The 20039-nt window shown below is 35.9% G+C and overlaps 1 protein-coding gene across 1 annotated transcript in view; it reads left to right on the forward strand.

The window, feature by feature from the left end:
* The first annotated feature begins 6286 nt into the window (after nucleotides 1–6286).
* LOC108767140 (NAD-dependent methylenetetrahydrofolate dehydrogenase) overlaps nucleotides 6287–20039 on the forward strand; it is a 104261-nt gene continuing 90508 nt past the window's right edge. Inside the window, exons 1-2 of the mRNA XM_018516863.1 lie at nucleotides 6287–6404; nucleotides 7320–7439. The gene's annotated coding sequence lies outside the window, so the exon portion shown is untranslated. The remainder of the gene's footprint in view (nucleotides 6405–7319; nucleotides 7440–20039) is intronic.

The following is a 20039-nucleotide window of genomic DNA, read 5'->3' on the forward strand; positions in this document are numbered from 1 at the left end:
TTTCAAAGTCAAATACGTACATTTTTTTTATAAGATTGTATATAAGTATTATTCCCAGCACAGAAGCTTGCAGCTACATTGCTGCAATGTTGCAATATTGTAGGAACATTGCAATCTTGCTGTAATATTGCTGGAATAGTCACAAATATCAAACACTTTCTCTCACAATCAATGTATTAGCAACCGCGTGGATATTCCTTGATTTCTTACGCGATATATTTTTGTTTTAATTAAAACAGATTTAGCAACACGAAATTACAGAAAGCATTTTGTATACAGAACAGCAAAAAAAAGAGGGTATATGAAACTCTACGTCTGACGTACAAAGCCCTTCAATGTGCTGCTCCTTTTTCCTATAGGGATTGCTTTGTACTGAAATTCGATAAATGAAATTAATGCACATGGTGCTTCCGCATGGCGGAGTTACCGCGCGAATTGATTTCATCTCCAATTTCTGCACATTTCGTCGTAACTTTTAATTTTGTTTTTTTTTCCGCGCGCAGACTCATCCTGTATCGCCACTGCACTCTCCGCCGCCGGTAATCTTTTATCGCCCCATAACACGCTCGCGGCTGCATCATTTGCGCATTCCTTTTTTCCATTCGTTTATTCTATTTGCATGCGACAAGGATTTGCTTGCCTGTGCTAATAAATCACCGGTATCCCTCAGTCTGCCAGGACAAAACAAGCCCGACCGCTATACGGCTTGAAATCTACGGGGTGTCCGATAACTATTGTACGATACTTTAATAACGTATTCTTAGAATTAATTATAGACGGATACCCCAATATGAAAAAGTCAATATCACAAGAATTTCCGAATTATGAGTCGATAATATACATATATCACGCTTTCAGGTAACCGCGCTTACCATGCATACCGATTTTCTATTCCGCGAAAAGCTTCCGTCAAATCTTGCGTCATTTTAATTTTTTTTTTTTTTCAAGAAAAATAGTGATAAAATTAAATTATCAATAAATATGAATAAATACGAAAAATTGAGATAAATAGAAAGCAAATATGATTATTAATTTACTGACGCATTTTTTATTAAATAAAGTAGTTCAACTATACTCTGATTAGTCATTGAAATATTTCCAGTTCTTTTTTTATTTCATATACCTAATATGTATATTTTAAACATCACAGCGCTTTGCACGAATTATTTAACTTTTCATATTCAAAGATAAATCCACGGATATTCCAGAATTAAATATATTAATATATATCTTCTAGCTCATTCATTTAAAGAAAATGAATCTACAAAGAACCTATAATCTTACTATAAAGTAAGAATATTATATTATATTATAATTTAATTTTTTATAATATAATATATATAAATGAATCATTGATAATCATTATTATCTACGATAATAATGTACTTCGAAGTACATTCTTCTGAATGAATGCGACTACATATATCCATTCACATCTATCCATCCGGATGAAACTTGGCATAAATCGTCACTCACCAACAGGCAACGGCGGCGTTGTAACTGTGTTGTGATCTGTAAAATACAACGCGCGCAGAAAACAATTAATATTTTAAATAATAATAACTATGAATCTTGGTATAAGCTCCAACGAATAAATCCAAAGATAAATGTAAAATCAGTCAATGCGAGCCAACACAGGTTAGACGTTTGTAAAATCGTATACTTTATCCTTGAGAAAAATTAACAAACGTTTCGACCCTTTTGATTGGGTCTTCCTAAAAATAAAATCGGTGACGTATAAATTTAATATAAAAGATGTGATGCAAAGCAAACTGGAGTATCGTTAACATATGTTCATAAAATGATAATGCTGTCTGCCGTATCTAACAAAATACTCAAATCTTACTTTTCAGATTATCTGTAATTTAGTAAAAGTTTCGAAGATTTTTCACTGAGGAAGGCCCAATCGAAAGGGTTAAAACGTTTTCGATTGAGTCTTCCTCAGTGAAAAAATAAAAATCTTCGAAACTTTTATAAAATTACAGATAATCTGAAAAGTAAGATTTGAGTATTTTGTTAGATACGGCAGACAGCATTATTATCATTTTATGAATATATGTTAACGATACTCCAATTTGCGTCGCATCTTTTATATCAAATCTATACGTCACCGATTTTATTTTTGCACTGAGGAAAATCGAAAGGGTCGAAACGTTCGTTAATATTTCTCAAGAATAAAGTATATGATTTTATACACGTCTGACCTGTGTTGGCTCGCATCGGCTGACTTTACATTTATCCTATCCTTGGATTTAAACAATAACGCTGCCATTTTGCCGTTAAACAGCTAGCGCGTGTGTTGCCTCGATTCCTACAATGTTGGTACACATTCAAGATTCGAGACCGTTAAAGACAAATATACGGCAAGCTGCCAGCGTTATAGGCAATCGCAGATTTGCGCGATTTTGCTGAGACATGCTTGGTTATCTGTGTAATTACCTCGAAGTTGCTCCGCCGACGCACGATGCCGCCCGGGCCTCCTCCTCCTCTCAGACTTCCTCGTTGCACTCGCACAACACTCGCGAGAACGCGATTAACTACAATCGCGCATCAGTTACCGAAATCAATGATCGCACGTCACTTCATACCACTTTGAACGACGCTCCCGATGTTTATCGTGCGAACGGCGCGAAACGCGGACGCTTTATTATGCCCACGGTTCATCTAGATTGGCTGCGTTCGGGAACGTCGCTCGGATACCTCCGATGCCTTGGATTCATCATCTGTCCTTATTTAACATTAAATGTTAAACAAGGACAGATAATACGAGGAAGACCCAATCGAAAGGGTCGAAACGTTCGTTAATTTTTCTCAAGAATAAAGTATATGATTTTACACACGTTTAACCTGTGTTGGCTCGCATCGGCTGACTTTACATTTATCCTATCCTCGGATTTAAACAATAACGCTGCCATTTTGCCGTTAAACAGCTAGCGCGTGTGTTGCCTCGATTCCTACAATGTTGGTACACATTCAAGATTCGAGACCGTTAAAGACAAATATACGGCAAGCTGCCAGCGTTATAGGCAATCGCAGATTTGCGCGATTTTGCTGAGACATGCTTGGTTATCTGTGTAATTACCTCGAAGTTGCTCCGCCGACGCACGATGCCGCCCGGGCCTCCTCCTCCTCTCAGACTTCCTCGTTGCACTCGCACAACACTCGCGAGAACGCGATTAACTACAATCGCGCATCAGTTACCGAAATCAATGATCGCACGTCACTTCATACCACTTTGAACGACGCTCCCGATGTTTATCGTGCGAACGGCGCGAAACGCGGACGCTTTATTATGCCCACAGTTCATCTAGATTGGCTGCGTTCGGGAACGTCGCTCGGATACCTCCGATGCCTTGGATTCATCATCTGTCCTTATTTAACATTAAATGTTAAACAAGGACAGATAATGAATCCGAGGCATCGGAGGCATCCGAGCGACGTTTCCGAACGTAGCCAATTTGAAAACATTCGAGGAGTGGGGATAGACCTTACATGGCCTGCGTTCAGCAGAAAAAGCAGCTTCGCAACTGTTGTAAAATTCTTTAATATAATTGGTCTTGCCCTTAGTTCCTCACTGGATCTAAATGTATAAGGGCCGCTTTCACCAAGCTCGGTTGACTTAACTAAGGCACTATAAACGTGAGTATTCGCATCCGCCATCTTTACTCCTATTCTCACTCTCTTGCTCCTTTTCTCAATTCCTTGCTCTCTCTCTCTCCATTTCGCCGCTCAACTAAGAAGATTGAAGAGAGAGGGTTGAAAAGAGAACAAACAGTGGGGAAAGGAGTAAAAATGGCGGACGCGAATACCTACGTTTCTAGTGCTCTAACTTAACCAGCCTAGTAACTGTAATGAAATAGAAAGAGATAGAAATAGTTCTATCCCTTTCTATTTCAGTTACTAGGCTGGTTAAGTTAACCGACGATGGCGAAAGTGGCCCTAAATCATATCTGAGAATTTTACACAGTTGCAAAGCTGCTTTCTCTACTGAACGCAGCCATGGAAAACGAACGTACTAATTATTTGGCCCACTCGCGACCTCTCGTTCGCGCCGCGAAATGAGAGCACTATTTTTTCTACGCGAACGTTACCCCGAATTTCAAAAAACGTTCGGTCCAACGGTGTGTACGAGGAGACACTATTGGCGCTATTTGTGCCATTCTATCCTTGTTTTTTCACGTCTAATGAACAATGAAGATAAATTCAATGGCATAAATAACGCTAATAGCGTCCGAACGCACCTTAGATATGAATTTCGATCGTTTAACGCTCACAACACGCTTCACGGTCGCGAATATTATCAAGCCTTATTTAACACTCGATTAACAACAAGAACACGAAATGATTCCGTAAAGCGTTGCAAGCGTCGAGTGGAAACGAGTGGAACGCACCCAACGTCTAATAATTATGCCGCGTTGCGACACGAATCGAACGCAGGACAGTCTCGCCGAACTAAACTCCGCGCGGCGAGTGGCGAGTCACGTAAGTCACGTTTCACGAGACGAAGGGCGGAGCGGTGAGCTACGGTCGTCCTTTTGTCGAACTCAAGCCTTGCAGATCTCAATCAAACGAACGTCGCGGACAGCGCGTGACTCGACGAATAGCCGACCCTGACCGACACGCACAGAACTTACGTTGTGCAAACGCGAATACCGAACTACAAACATAGAATGGGGGAGCATAGTCTTGTGTAATGTAGAACGCGTAATACATAAGAAAATGAACCAATCAAAGGCCGGTATTCGTAGTCAGTTCTTATATTCAAGACCGTCTTAAATTCCGTCTTGAGATATCACGAACCAATCAGGGGACCGCGTTAAGGAAAATGAACCAATCAAAGGCCGGTATTCGTAGTCAGTTATATTCAAGACCGTCTTAAATTCCGTCTTGAGATATCACGAACCAATCAGGGGACCGCGTTAGCGTCTTAAGACATTATTTAAGACTGTCTTGAAATAAGAACTGACTATGAGTACCGGCCATAGTTCTTCCTTATTCATGAAACAAGAGACTCTTGATCGGTTGATTTTCTTACGCTTTACTGTGCTATGATTATTATGCACGACTCTCTCTCTGTGCTCCCTTAATCGCGGATTGCATTTACCAGATTAAACGCGTCGCTAGTTCGCTACTCGAGACACTACTGCGTATCCCGACGTTCTCGAAGAGCGGCAACTTCACTTCAGTCGCGCGACGCGAGTCAAACTGGCAACAGTGGTAATTGATTCAAACGTAACGATTCAGACGGTCGGTCCGAAAACGAACGGTCAAAGCGCGATATCGTGTTCACGGCGGTTTCAAACAAAACGCGTTTATTATTAACGATATTTATTACTGATGATGGATACATTTGCTCGCGGATCGCGCATTATTTCGCATTCTCGTTTGATTCATTATCGATCGTATGAATCAAGCGATCGCGGATCGACTTTTAAGGCCGACATTTACAGCTTGAAATAAGACTGAACCGTGAATACTGTAAAGCCAGTTCTACATTAGTTGCACAAGTTTGTTGCAACAGCCAATCTCCCAGTCAGAAATGATAACGGAATCGACATCGAATCCATTCTGACTGGGCTGAAACTTGCATTTTGAAATCAACGCTTCATATTGGCTGACGGAATAAACTTGCGATCAACTTGCAACTGATAGAGTCGGCTTGATAGTCCTATAATTACCGCCTGTAAGGTGCGATGGCGCACTTTGAGACACTCGTCGCGACCGCGTCTCGGGAGACATTGATGCGACGATACACAAACAGTATAGGTCACGCCGCGCGAACAACGTGACGTCACGACCTACGCCGCTCGCGGCGCGACAAACATTAGTCCACAAACACAATAGAGTAGTAAGTCTTAAGGGCCATTCCACACAAACTTGCAGAGCCACATAACCATATGCATAAAGAAAATTATCCAATCACATTTCTGTCATACAGACAAATGTAAACTACGATTGGATGATTTTCTTTATGCATATGTTTATGCAGCTATGTAAGTTTGTGTGGAATGGCCCTTAAGCTTTAAGAAATTGATCAATCACAGTTGAATGTGAGAAGAATAATCGACTGTGATTAGTTAATTCCTTAAGACTTAAAGATTACTACTCTATTGTGTTTGCGGACTTCTGGACTCCGCACAATAAAAGGAAGAGGGAACGAGAATAAGAATTTCAATTCTATCGGAAACTGTGTATTCCACAGTACATGATTTCTGATAGGTTGAAATTCTTATTCTCTATTTCCTGTTCCTTTTATCGTGCGGAGCCCATAACCGTCGCACCGCGAACGACGTATATATAGACGAATAATGGTACGTGCGTAAGATCGAGCTCTGTCAGAATGTTAGTTCAAGACACTCGACGTGTGCCGGAGCCTGCGAGACACTCAACGTTACAACGTACAAGTATGTAAAGCGTATGTATGTGCTCCATCCTTCGCATCTCGCAATTAATCTTATAGCTATATTATTACTGCGCATCTTAAATCTCCTCTCGCGCGCTCGTTTTGCCAGTCACGCTCAACCGAGGATGCATTCGTTTCACGCATGATAAGCTCGTTGCTTATTTATAAAAGCATCCGTTTTTTCTACGTTTTACTCGGAGAAAAGGTTGCTTCGATTTAGAGAAATTTTCTTTGCTATACGGTTAAAGAAAAAATTCCTTTAATTTGTGAAAAAATTTCTTTGATTTAAACATTGTTTTTCAAAATCAAATGAAATTTATTTGATTTAAAGAAATCATGATTTGAACATAATTTCTCTAAATAAAATTAATTTTATTTGATTTAAAAAAATAATGTTTAAATGAAAGAAATTTTTTCACAAATCAAGGAAATTTTTTCTTTAACCGTATAGTAAAGAAAACTTCTTTAAATCGAAACAACCTTTTCTCTGGGTGTTTTTTAAGCAACTGTGAAAAAATATGTTCAAATTCGTCCTAAATTTCTCTGAATGTGTCTGAAATTGTCGAAATGTTCAAATTCGGACAATTACAGAACTTAAAATGAGATACTTTCCGTCAAATTTTAGTATTACTGCCTGAATTTGTTAGAATGTCATTTTTTATATTTTTCGGAGAAACTCTGACAAATTTCTTCCACCAGGGACTATAAAAAAAGATAAAGTTATTTCTATCGTATTACGATTGCGAGATTGTTATGTCGAAATATCATGATTATTCGTACATGCCTAATAAGTACAATTACAACTTTGTATAACATGAAAAATGTAGATGCAAAATAATTACATCAAATTTATTATTGAATATACATATTTCTTTTTATTTTTTTGTGTAAGTTGAGGCACACATTTTGTTTTTAGGACAACATCAACCTGCACTCCGAAATGCAGTGAACTTTTCACTTAGATCAACTGGTCGATGATACTTGCGAAGGAAGCAACGAGAACCCAACTTACCAAGCGACCACCGATTGCTTGGAGGTACCGTACTTTACGCAATTTTTCTATCTTCCTGCTTTTCCGAAAAGAAAAGTGTAAGTTATAAGAAAAACATTGGAATGATTTTACTATTTTTAATTCAGCATCGAATGTTGCCTGATTATTATTTGTTTATTAATTTTATTTTCATTTTATGCAGTAAAAAACATTTTGTATTTGTCTTAAAACGTTATTAACATTTTCGTGTTGAATTCTTAATATATCCGAGTGTCAATTTAACATAATGTGACTCTTATTTGAACATTTTGTGTTAAATTGATATATATACATTTTGAAACGTAAATTTTTAAATAAGTGAATAAAATATGTTAAAATTTAACATATTGTAAGTGTTAATTTTATCGAAGAAATATACCTTCACAATTTACTTACAAATTATTGTCAGTGTTATGTCTTTATGTTAATTTTTTGTGTAATGATCGTGTACACCAAAAAAAAATAATTTTAATATTAGCAGAAACCGCTAAATTTTAGAGGATTTTATTCTTATATATCCTCATATATAGGCCTCAAGAGAAATCTTCTGAAATCGAGAGAAAAATATGCTAAGCACAATATTCTTACAGTTAGAGTACTTTCGTTTTGCATCTGCAGTAAAAATCTTGCTGTTCCTAATATAATTTACTCGTAAGAGGGCACTCCGCTTTCAGTAAATATATTCCTCTTCATACAATAGGAAAATTGTTAGAATAATTTCCAATACATTTTTGATGAATAGTCCAGTGCATTGGAAGAGGAATACTCTTTCTGTAAAAGTTTCTGCTTAGGATATGAGGTTACCGGAAATTTCACTTTACAATTAGATTATCTTTTTTGAGTGTATTCTTAAAATACATCTTATGTTAAATTAACACAAAAATTTGAATAGACCGTTTGAGATACGTTAAATTTAATACAAATTTTCCAACTGTGTAATTTAATTTGCTCGCTTTATAATTCATTGTAATTCGTTTCAATATCTTGATTGAATTATAATGCAGATGGGATATAAAAGTAACAGTCTTTTATAAAATTTTAACAAGATAGATTAAAATTAATTGTAATGCAATTCTAAATAATATGAGTTAGTTGTATCGCGACAGCGACAATTTACGGTGCGACATATAGGCGACATCGCGCACCGAAACCCCCAGCATAATCCGCGACGATCTCCGAACGAGCTTTTAAGCACGTCGCGCGGATTTCTCGGCGTCCTTTCCAGCGTCATAAAATTTCTTAGCAACTCCCCCGCGCGAACGTCGCTATTCGTCCTACCCGGGAAGAATAATCTTGCAAGCTGAAAAGGAGACGTGGAATGATGACTCAGTCGGTAGCTTTGCAAGAAGACCCCGAAGGCGACATTTTAACAGTATCCCCATCGCCGGATGTTTCATATCCTTCCTTTGTCTCCCTCTGGGTATGCGTACGTCAGTTTGTCTAGATCCGTATGTGCACTGTGAAGTGAGAACGAGAATCGGTGCGACTCAAAGCAATATAAAAATGATAGAATGTGATCGTCACAGTTGAATAGTGTTTATTTTAATACGCACTTTCGCGAATTTTGATTGCAAAGTAGAATCGAAATTGAAAGTAACGTTTAGAGGAGGGAATTTTCTAGGGATTAATATTATCGTATGGATAATACTAAGGGAATTAATATACTCTCTCGGTAGCTTTAATAGCTTCTGGGACACGGTTGTTCTTTGTGGTCAAGTTGCGTCCAGCTCGCACAAATGTGCAAACGAACATAGTAAACGCGAGGTAGAATGCATATGTGAGCACATCTACGAACGTCTATAGCCGCAGGCCAGCCACGCAAACATACGCTGAACATTCGCAAAAACATCGCCGCACGCGAGAGACCCCGTGAATGGTTTGCGGACGCTCACCATCAGTGAAGCACCACCATGAGTGAGAAGCTCTTGTTTAAATCCTTCCTGGAACCAGGAAGTCGCTTCATGAGTTTCTCACATGATATTCTAGATAGTATTTCGAAGTAAATAAATTCTCAGATATCCTCAGAAAAGCACGTCCGCAATCCATGAGAAATTTTATTTTCTTTTACTACGTCTGTGTGTGTGTGTTGTGTGTGTGTTACCTCATCGTTTTAGTTTACTCTTTTTTTAATGAAAAAAATAAGATAAATTATTTTTCTGGATACAAATTTCTTTCAATGTTATGTTATTAATGAATATTTTAATAATCTTAAAATATTACTTAAGATGTGTGGTCTTGACATAAGAACAAACTATGCGAAGAGAGAAGGGTTTAGCTAAAATGTCTAAAAATCAATAACATATGTACATAGACCAAGCATGCTTTTCAATGGTGAAACTAGAACTTAACAGTTTAAGTAGCCATTGAACATTCGTGCTATTTTATTCTATCTCACACTTGCAACTATCAAGAGCGACAAAGAACATTCCTCTCTCTTAAGAAAGAAAGAGACACATGGACCCTGTCAAACTGCCATCTTCCGGTTTCAAGCTATGTGGACAGAATACTTGGTCTATGTGTATATGTCATTATTAAAAATTTAGTTAAATACAAATTAGATAACTTTATTGGACTTCAAAATAGTTACGTAGGATGTTCAAGCTGGGTACTAGAATGTGTCAAAATTCTTTACAGCATTGCTCATTATGTATGTTTTAGCATCTTATACATAATAATTTTAACAGCTCAACAAAATTATTTTCAGATTTGCATTTAGCTAAATTTTTAGATGCTTCTGCAAAATCGTTCTTTTCATGTAAATATTGGCCTTAAATAAAACCTAATATATACTTAATAATGATATTTAAAATATGAATAGAATTGATTGAATCAATGAGAACGGATAAAATTGAAATTCACAAACTCAGCAGATTATTCAAAAATGCGTCAGAAGTAAACCTTAATCTGCAATTGAACGAAAACTTAATGGCGGACCATCGGATTCTATGGAATGCGGCACGGCAGCCACTTGGCAATCCGCTCAAATACGCTGCATCCGCGCGTCCAGAAGCCGATCGGACTGCCTATCTTCTGTTCCATCTCACAATCCGGCTCTGCTCGGTACACCTCCCACGGTATCCTCCTCCCACGATGGTCGTGGGAAACCACATCCTGGCGTGACTCCAAATTGCGTGCAAAACCATCAGTGGTAAATGCGAGTCGAGCGTCGAGGAGTGGATGGTCGGAGAGAGAGAGAGAGAGAGAGAGAGAGAGAGAGAGAGAGGAAGAAAGATAGAGACAGAGAGAAAGAGAGAAACAGGAAAGAGCTGCTGTCGATCGCGATCGATTGATCGTGGCTGCCGTACGTTGAAAGGCAATTAATCATTAATGACCTGCCGTAAAAGAACGGCGCCAGCTTTTAGCAGGAGAACTTTTGAAGTGCGGGACGGTGTACGATGAAGTACACCGTAGTTCAGCGATACAGCTGATAATGAAATTCGCAGTTGTTGTTCGTATCATCAGAAAAGTGCATTTCTTAAAACCGTTACCTTGTATACTCATATTGCTTTATTTAAAAATAAAATCTCACTTGTACATCTTTATACATTATACATAAATCGATTTTATTCGTAAACGCTCAAATTAATAAAGTAACAGATGTAAGAGGAGAAAAATTATATATAGTTTTTCGATTTAACTTCAATTTTCTAGTAACTCGAAATGAAATGAAACGTTGACATAGTCGTACTTTATAAGTTCCACTTGTTGCCGTAAGTTACACGCGAACGTGAAGCTCGAAGCGACGGCCCAATCGTGTCTTTTTCGCGATAATTGACTGTGTGCAAGTGCTTCACTGACAGTCCAATTACAGCACGAAGATACTTACAATCAAGCCAATAATTGTCGTCGACTGCCGCGGATAGCACCGAGCTGCAATATTCGCCGACGGCAGCCGATACATCGACGGTGGCAGACGTAATTAGCTCGACGCCCAGCACTGCTTCTAGATTTCAATTTTGTCGACGAGCACAGTGGATTACAGATACACGACGGTCTTCTTGCGACACCAGAGAATAATGGTTCGCCGTACCTAATCGTACTTTTACGGGATCCTTTTGATTATAGGATGCTCGCTAATTCGCGTTACGAGCTAATACGTCTCGCATTACGTATTTTACAAAATGTAGCATCACCATTTGATAGCTAAAATATCATAATTGTATGAAAAATTGTCCTGGTGAAATGAGTTAGTTTTCACATATATGGTATATAGCTTAATATAATGTGGTGAACAAAAGATGTTATATACAACAGATTCAATAATGAACAATTTTCGAACTATAATGTATCAAAGGTGCTCTGTGAGCACAAATAATTTTATACCTTTGATATATTATAGCTCAAAAATTATCCATTATTGAGCCTTGTAACATCTTTCGTTTATCACATTATAAGCTATATCCCTAGTATCAATTTATTGGCAATACATAGTTGACATTGCATTAGGTATATATTAGGCTAATTGCATTAGGAATGTATTAGGTCAATATTGTGTCAATAAATAGTGCTACTGAGGATGTGAAAACTAACTCATGTTACCCAATTTTCATATAATTAGTGTAGAATTTTCTATATGAAGTAATATTAAGATAAAAATATGTTACACTATTTAAATTTACTATTAATTTTTAATTCTTTTATCTACATTATTATAAAAGTTGTCATTTTAAACAAAAATATCAAACAGTTCCATTTTCTTCACATTACATCCGCAAAAAGATTGAACTATTCTTATTAAAATGAACTTTTAGTATTTACAATATTTGTTTAAGCATGTTATATTATTATAATTTCTGAAACTTATTAGGCCTTTTAATCGACATATATGAAATAAGGCTCACTGAGTCAGTGTTAATAATCGTATTAATAACTTACAGATTTTGGTATTAATTTCAAAGAATTCACCCAAAAAAAGATAATCTAATTGTAAAGTGAAATTTCCGGTAACCTTATATTCTAAGTAGAAACTTTTACAGAAAGAGTATTCCTCTTCCAATGCACTGGACTATTCATCAAAAATGTATTGGAGATTATTCTAACAGTTTTCCTCTTGTATTAAGAGGAATACGTTTACTTAAAGTGGAACGCCCTCTTATGAGTAACATGAAAAGCAATATGTATGTCGCTGCCTGTCGCTGCTTTTTGGCCGTTTGGCGCGTATTATAGTATACAATATACATCGGTCGGTTGAGTTGTTTCATAATGAGTGAAGTTGAAGAATTCTTAGAAACGATCAGCTTAGAGAAGTACTGGCTCACATTTGAGCGTAAGTACTATTTATCACGCAGTGCATTGCTTGTTATCGATATGCAGGTATTTTTATTTGGAAAAAATGCAGTAAAGGTAACATCTTCAAAGATGTCAAAGGATTTGCGAGTTATCATCGTTATGTCGTGATCCATTGCTAATGCTAACGTTTCGTGAACCTTACCGTTCATGAAATATTGACATTAACAATGGATCATAACATGGCGATAGACGTCAAATCCTGTGATATCTTTGAAGTGAATACTCTTTAATTAAAATTTCTCAAAAGTATATATAATATCTCTTAAAACAACATTAAATAATCTATATACAAGAGGAAATTGATATTAAGAACAGCAAGATTTTTACTGCAGATGCAAAACGAAAATACTCTAACTGTAAGAATATTGCGTTTATTATATTTTCCTCTTGATTTTAGAAGATTCCTCTTGAGGCTGTATATAAGAATAAAATCCTCTAAGATTTAGCGGTTTCTGCTGATATTAAAATTATTTTTTTGGGTGTTAAATTCCTGACGATATATTTATGACATACATAGTTTATAACACGTACATATAACAGAAACATCCAGTTCACATCAGATAATTCACGTTCCCGCTTTCTCTTATAACACTCAAGGATCACTTTAGATGGCTCATCATATACATTTCGATATTAATATCGCTTTATGATCCACTCGAGCCGACGAAGGACAGAATTGACTCTGTTTTAGCCAGACGGGAAATTGAGTTCTGGATATGAAATAATTAATGCCAGGTCGCAGGCGAGGCGGACTTGCGCGTCACCGTGTTACGTCCTCGACCTGCTCGCCTTCGTCCGCAATCCCAAAGCGCGTCCCCGCCATCCCTAGTCCCATCCACCTAGTCCCTCCAAGTCCCTCGCGTCGCACCCTACGACCCTTCGTTCACCTGTGTCACCCTCTGCGTCTGCCCTGACCGCCGCTGCCGACGTCGTTTCCGGTCATAACTCAAAATCCCTCAGGTGTGCTAACCGCGTATGCCAGCGGTCACGTTGGAATGTTAGGCCGCGAGTTTCCACCATTATTAAGCCTCATCCACGTTCATAGTCGCCGCACGTACGCCACGACATACACACATGACCTCTTCTCTCCCTCCTACGAAGCAGGTGGGCACTGTTCGCATGGCGAACCATCGGCAGAAACGCGTGGACTCAACCCACGTCCATGAAATTTCGCCACAGCGACAAATTCGCAACCGTGATAAATTTGGGGCCATAATAAATGGAGCGGCCGGGAATAAGCCGTTGGTAAAACGTTCTACCCTTGACACTTAAAGTATTACCCAACAATTACCAAACTAGGAACTAGTCGGAAGAGCTTCTCCGTGATGGATTTTATACATAAGGGAGGGATGATGTATGCAAGCTTTCCGATTAATAAAATCTTGGAAAGAAAAAGGAGTTATAATGTGCGGTGATTTATCCTCGAACGGTGAAGTGATGCATATATTTTGATATAAATAAATAGCGATCTCACGCGATACAGAAAAGAACCAGTAAACTTTTCCGATACTTGGCTGAAAGTCGATCGCTTACCCGGTGACGAAAATTATTAATTCAAACATCGTCAGTAAACGCGTATATTTTATCCATATCGACCGTGAATATAAAGTTTCACGGCGCGTTCCAAGGAGCGAGACTCTGAACTTCTTCAGCCAAATGTGCCAAATTGAAGCCGAATTATAACTTTCCTGTGATGTGTCAAACCGAACTCGAGTCGATCCTGGATGTAAAGTTCGGAGTCGACTTTTATGAGCATAGTTCCCCTCGCTTTCATAAGATCGTCCTACTTTCTCAGTTTGGCTCCTATCCATACGGTGACCACCGATTGATAGTTGACAGTCAAGAGAGAGAGAGAGAAAGCCCAACTATTTTTCATAATCACAACCAAACACATCTTTTTGTAATCAAATGCCTTTGTAGTTGAGTTTATTGCTAACTCAATTCTTGCAAATACATATTAGAGAATATTTATTCACAGTATTTAAACGAGACTGATGTAATTGGTGTGTTTGCGGGTGTGAGTGTATGTGTGTGTGTATGATTTCAGCTATTGGTTTACCTCTTATTGCATTGTTGTCTTATTCTGATTTTGTTACTGGTAGGCTTTATAACAGCAATTTTGTCTACTATTGTCTATTGTATTTATGTTTATGTTAATATAGTCTATCATATTTTATGTCTATTACTCTGTTAACATGTAGTCTTTTTCATAAAGCTTTGCAATAAACTAAATTAAATTAAATTAAATTAAATTAAATTAAATTAAATATAACAATACGTGGAATGCATTCACGACTATCTTACTATTCTTGTCTTTTTATATACTTATATAAACATATATTGATAAATTAAAAAATTATTGATAAAATAAATTTACAATAAAAAATATAATTATTTATTATATTCTTGAGGCTTCCACGGATGCTTTCTATGTAAACCCGCGGATAATCTTTATAATTACCTATTGTTTTTAAATCTTATGTAATTATTTATTACATTTTATTTATATTAAATTTTACTTATTAAACAATTTATTTATATATCTGTTAAAATTTTTAAGAATAATTTTTTTATCCAAGTAATATTTGTGTAAATTAAATTTTCTAAAACAGTCTCCTTTTACTACGATATCCTTTCGAAAATCAAGCTGCCAAAATATTTGCTACCGCATTATAAGGGATCATAATCGCGACTGTAATTGCGTTTAATTTCTCGGCAAGCTTTCCGCTATTTCGTATCAAAACACCCAGAACTCGTCCATTCTCCAAGGCCGCTATGAATTATCTCGTTTAACCGTCCCACTGTCGTGTTTTCAGACGTAACCGCGTCGTTTCATTACGCGTAATAGAGAAATCTTGCGAGCTGCCGCGCGAGTTTGCCAGGCCCATGCAAAAAGCAACGAAAGGGATTCGCTCTCCGTAACAGCCGACCAACGTGCGACATATACAGACACGCCGAAAGCTCGGTATCGCTTTTTGCCTCGCTAGCCAATTTGTCGGGGCCGATTCCGACAAGTCGCGGCAAGAAAACGTTTGACAAACGTCCGGATATTCTCGCGGTCGGGTTTCGCCAGAGGTTTCCTGAATCTAGCTGAGTCTGATCCTTGTGAAAGAGACGAATGGACCTTGGAGAAAGTTCGACATCGTCGTCGTTAACGATGACCGCATTAATTTTGATTACCCGTCCTTATCAATTAACAAGCAGTCCTACGACATGTAACATTATTAGTTGTATATTATTTGTTGTGTTATCTTGCATAATATGTTTACCGTTTATATTTACATATATGTACAAAGTATAACGATAGAAGAAGAAAATTCGAGTAAAATATCTCTACATCTGCAGTTTTGATAAAACTATAGTACATGGCTTATCTTTAAGCTTTGCCAGTTTTTCTAATTTTTTGCCGAGTCCAAAATTGAAAATTGATGGTTAGGTTTAAATAAAAAAGGAAGCACTTTTCTGATCATAAAAGCAAATATTCACATGAATGTAGTGAAGATTAAAAAAAAAAAGCATTTCAGTTATATGTACTCAATACAACCTAAGTATATGATTCTCTCTTTTTTGCAAAAAAAAGTTAGAGAAATGGAAAATTAAATGATCCATAATGTATTACTTTTATAAAATTATCAATTTATTAAAATATTGACATGTTTATTGATATAGATTCACACATTATACTACACAAAAAACTATTTTCTGAACAATTGCCTTATTTACTTATTTCCACAATGAATTAAAATCCATGGTCTGGAATAACAAAAGTATCAAAGAAAAAGTTACAATCGATGTGTTTACACTCGACATGACTCAGTTGGTCATGTTGATTCTACCTTACAAAGAATTTACTGTCTGTAATTACAAACAAAACATTATAATAAAAATATAAATGAAATATAATTGTAGATTTTTATGTGTGGCTTGATAATAACAACAAAACTAGAGAGCATGCACCACATACCAGGTTTTATCGGTGAATATTATTGTCGATAGAATAACTGTCATCAATATAAAATTTATTAATCCTAAGAAAACAAAACTCTTACATGCAACAGTCATAATTCGCTATATAAACGTTTCGGCTAGTAACGTAGCCTTCTTCAGTATAATACAAAAATAATTATTTGAATACACATTTTTAAGTTCGGTAAATTCGTAATATTAATATGTCAAACCTATCTTAATGCCCTAAACATAATTTCTAATTTCAAAAAACTAACCTAAAACATTACTATACCAATTTAATACATTAATTGGTTAGTCCTTTCAGTTAATCTGTACATAATACATATTGTCGTTTAATCTAAAGTCACCCAGTTTTTTGAGGTCTTCATCTAATCCAGTTGTTCATCCATTAACAATCTCAATAATTTTAATTCGATTAATGTATTAAATTGGTATAGTAATGTTTTAGGTTAGTTTTTTGAAATTAGAAATTATGTTTAGGGCATTAAGATAGGTTTGACATATTAATATTACGAATTTACCGAATTTAAAAATGTGTATTCAAATAATTATTTTTGTATTATACTAAAGAAGGCTACATTACTAGCCAAAACGTTTATATAGCGAATTATGAATGACTGTTGCATGTAAGAGTTTTGTTTTCTTAGGATTAATAAATTTTATATTGATGACAGTTATTCTATCGACAATAATATTCACCGATAAAACCTGGTGTGTGGTGCATGCTCTCTAATTTTGTTGATGAAATATAATGTTATAAAGAATAAAGAGCTACAATAAAATACTAAGCGAAAGAAAATTAATAACCATCTCTTGGTTATAAAAAGCAATTACCTATGAAATATTACATTATTATCACCGCATTCTGCATTTTGCTTTATTGATAATAACAGAATGAATAACCTAAGCATTAAATTAATGTAATTAAGTCAGACAGACGTCTGCATGACTTACTTTACAGTGCTATCTATTAAATTCATCGTGTAATTACCTACAAACAGCGAGTAGGTACATTGGGTAGGACTGACCATATAGAGTCCGATCACCTTAGATTGAGATGCGCGCGTTTCATGCATCTCTCGTTAACAATTCTATGAAATACCATCGCAGTATACACATCTTTAACTCGGAAATAGTCACCTGGAATGATTTTTACTAGCAGCAAAAAAAATGAAATCACAGTAGTTTTGTTTACTGATCGAGGATTCATACCTATTTTTTATACTTTTTTCAAAAAATATTAAATAAATCTACATACGTAATGACCTCAAATACCAATAAATTACAGAACAATTAGTAATATATATGTCTAATTAATAATAGACATTTCAATAATAGACTTAACTGGAGCGTAAAAACGTTCCAGATGATATTTATGCAAAATAAAAACTAGATAACTATTTCCAGGTTAACGAAAAATAAATCCCGATTTTTATACGCGTGATCTTTTAAATATCGCCATTGGAAAACGCATTTATCATTGATGGTATTAGTGTTCTGTGACATTTAATTGCTTCATAACGACTGTTTAAAAAAGAATAATTGTAATTTTTTCCAAATGTAATTACGCCAATTTGTCTATATAAATTCACATTCTAATTTCGCGCATTTGCTAAAGTACTAAAAAGAAAAGTGTTTTTCTTTTTTGGCATCGATTGCAGCTTCACCCGGCGGCTACGCATTAAAGTCAGCGAGAAGAAAAAAGAAAGGCGTAAGATAATTTTGAGCGACGGCGTTAACGAGATTTTAATATGCAGGTAGCGCTGCTACGGAGGAAAGTCAGAAAATACCGTTGCCCTTTTCAGAAAGTCTATCTGGAAGCGTCGTTCACGCAAAAGGGTTGGAACGGCCGTAAAGGAAGAGAAGAAGGAGGAAAAAGTCTGATGGGGAAGAAATCGCGCCCTTCACATCGGGTCGTTGAAAAGTTTGCGTTTCATCCCTTTCATGAGACCTCGTCGAGCTTTCATTCGTCTCCCTACGAATCAATTCGTATCACCTTCGACCTCAGCCTGCTTCGTCGTCATCGCCGTCGACCCTCGTTTTCGCCCTGTCGCGACTCTGTAAATTCCTACCTAAAGCCGCCTGTTGCAAAGCAGCCTATGCTAGTGCATTCGCGAGTTTGATATTGCACCTATCAACATTCATTTGCTTATTAATCCAAGAATTCTGTCGATATTGAACGATACAGTATTGCCACTGATACTCTTTAAAACTTATAGAATGAATCTCACTCTTAAAGATTGAAAATTTGACCCACTTTTTTTCAAGATTAGCTCAATTTTCACTCTTTAGAGTGAAATTCCACTCCAAAAAATTTAGAGAATACGTTTTTACGTACGAAGAAATAGACTTGACTAATTAACATAAAATTTTCATACACTTCACACTTTTAATCCTTCGTCTGCAATTATATTTTGTTCCCTGAATTCCCTCCATCTACAATCTGGACTTTTCCTTGTCCATCCCAAGTTTTTTTTAATATTCCAGACTTTTGAAAAATGTGGAAAAATTAATATCCTAAGATACTTATGAGCATCAAAAATTATTAAATTGCTTGTTAATTTAAAATATAGTATATTTCTTTACTATTCTAATTCTATTCATGATTGCGTTTTTAGACTGAAAAAGATTTTAGCACATGGTTTGCAAAATTATATATATATAAATTTACACTTATAAAAAATACATAAGCAATAATTATTCGCTTCTAGCGAAAACAGGGTTATTTCTTTTAAATGATTTATAATAAGCAAATTGAAATTGTTTCGATTTAATAATCTCGATTCAAATATCAAGCTCACTATTAGGATTCAGAGTATATTTTTGAATAAATTTGATGCTTATGATGAATTTATATAAATTTGCGCGCGCGCGCGCGGATATATAAATTTTTTAAATACTTTGAATAAATAATTATTACTAGCATATAGTATATGTTCTTTTGTGTGTACTTATACTTATTGCCTAATTAAGAGAAATAGTAATTACATTATTCATATATGATATATATACTCGTACTTATTTACATTCAATTATTGTCTATTTAAGAAGAATAATAATTAATAATGTTATTCCATTATTTATTTTGCAGAAAAATAAGTTGATTCTTAGCTTATATTACGTGTTACGCAAAATAATGTGTATTTCTCGTCATAGTTATACTATTATTTTATCGTCATAAATGTTATTTCATTGGTCTACGACCAAAGATTTTATTTGTGTCTTTTATAACATAATTTTGATAACATTATTGACTCACAACAGACATTATATTAATGACATCTTACTATTTTGATTAACGCTCAATGACCTTGTTCACTTGCACGTAAAATTTACATATGATAGCAT

The sequence above is a fragment of the Trachymyrmex cornetzi genome, unplaced genomic scaffold (genome assembly GCF_001594075.2).
Source record: "Trachymyrmex cornetzi isolate Tcor2-1 unplaced genomic scaffold, Tcor1.1 scaffold651, whole genome shotgun sequence".
Classification (NCBI taxonomy): Eukaryota; Metazoa; Arthropoda; class Insecta; order Hymenoptera; family Formicidae; genus Trachymyrmex; species Trachymyrmex cornetzi.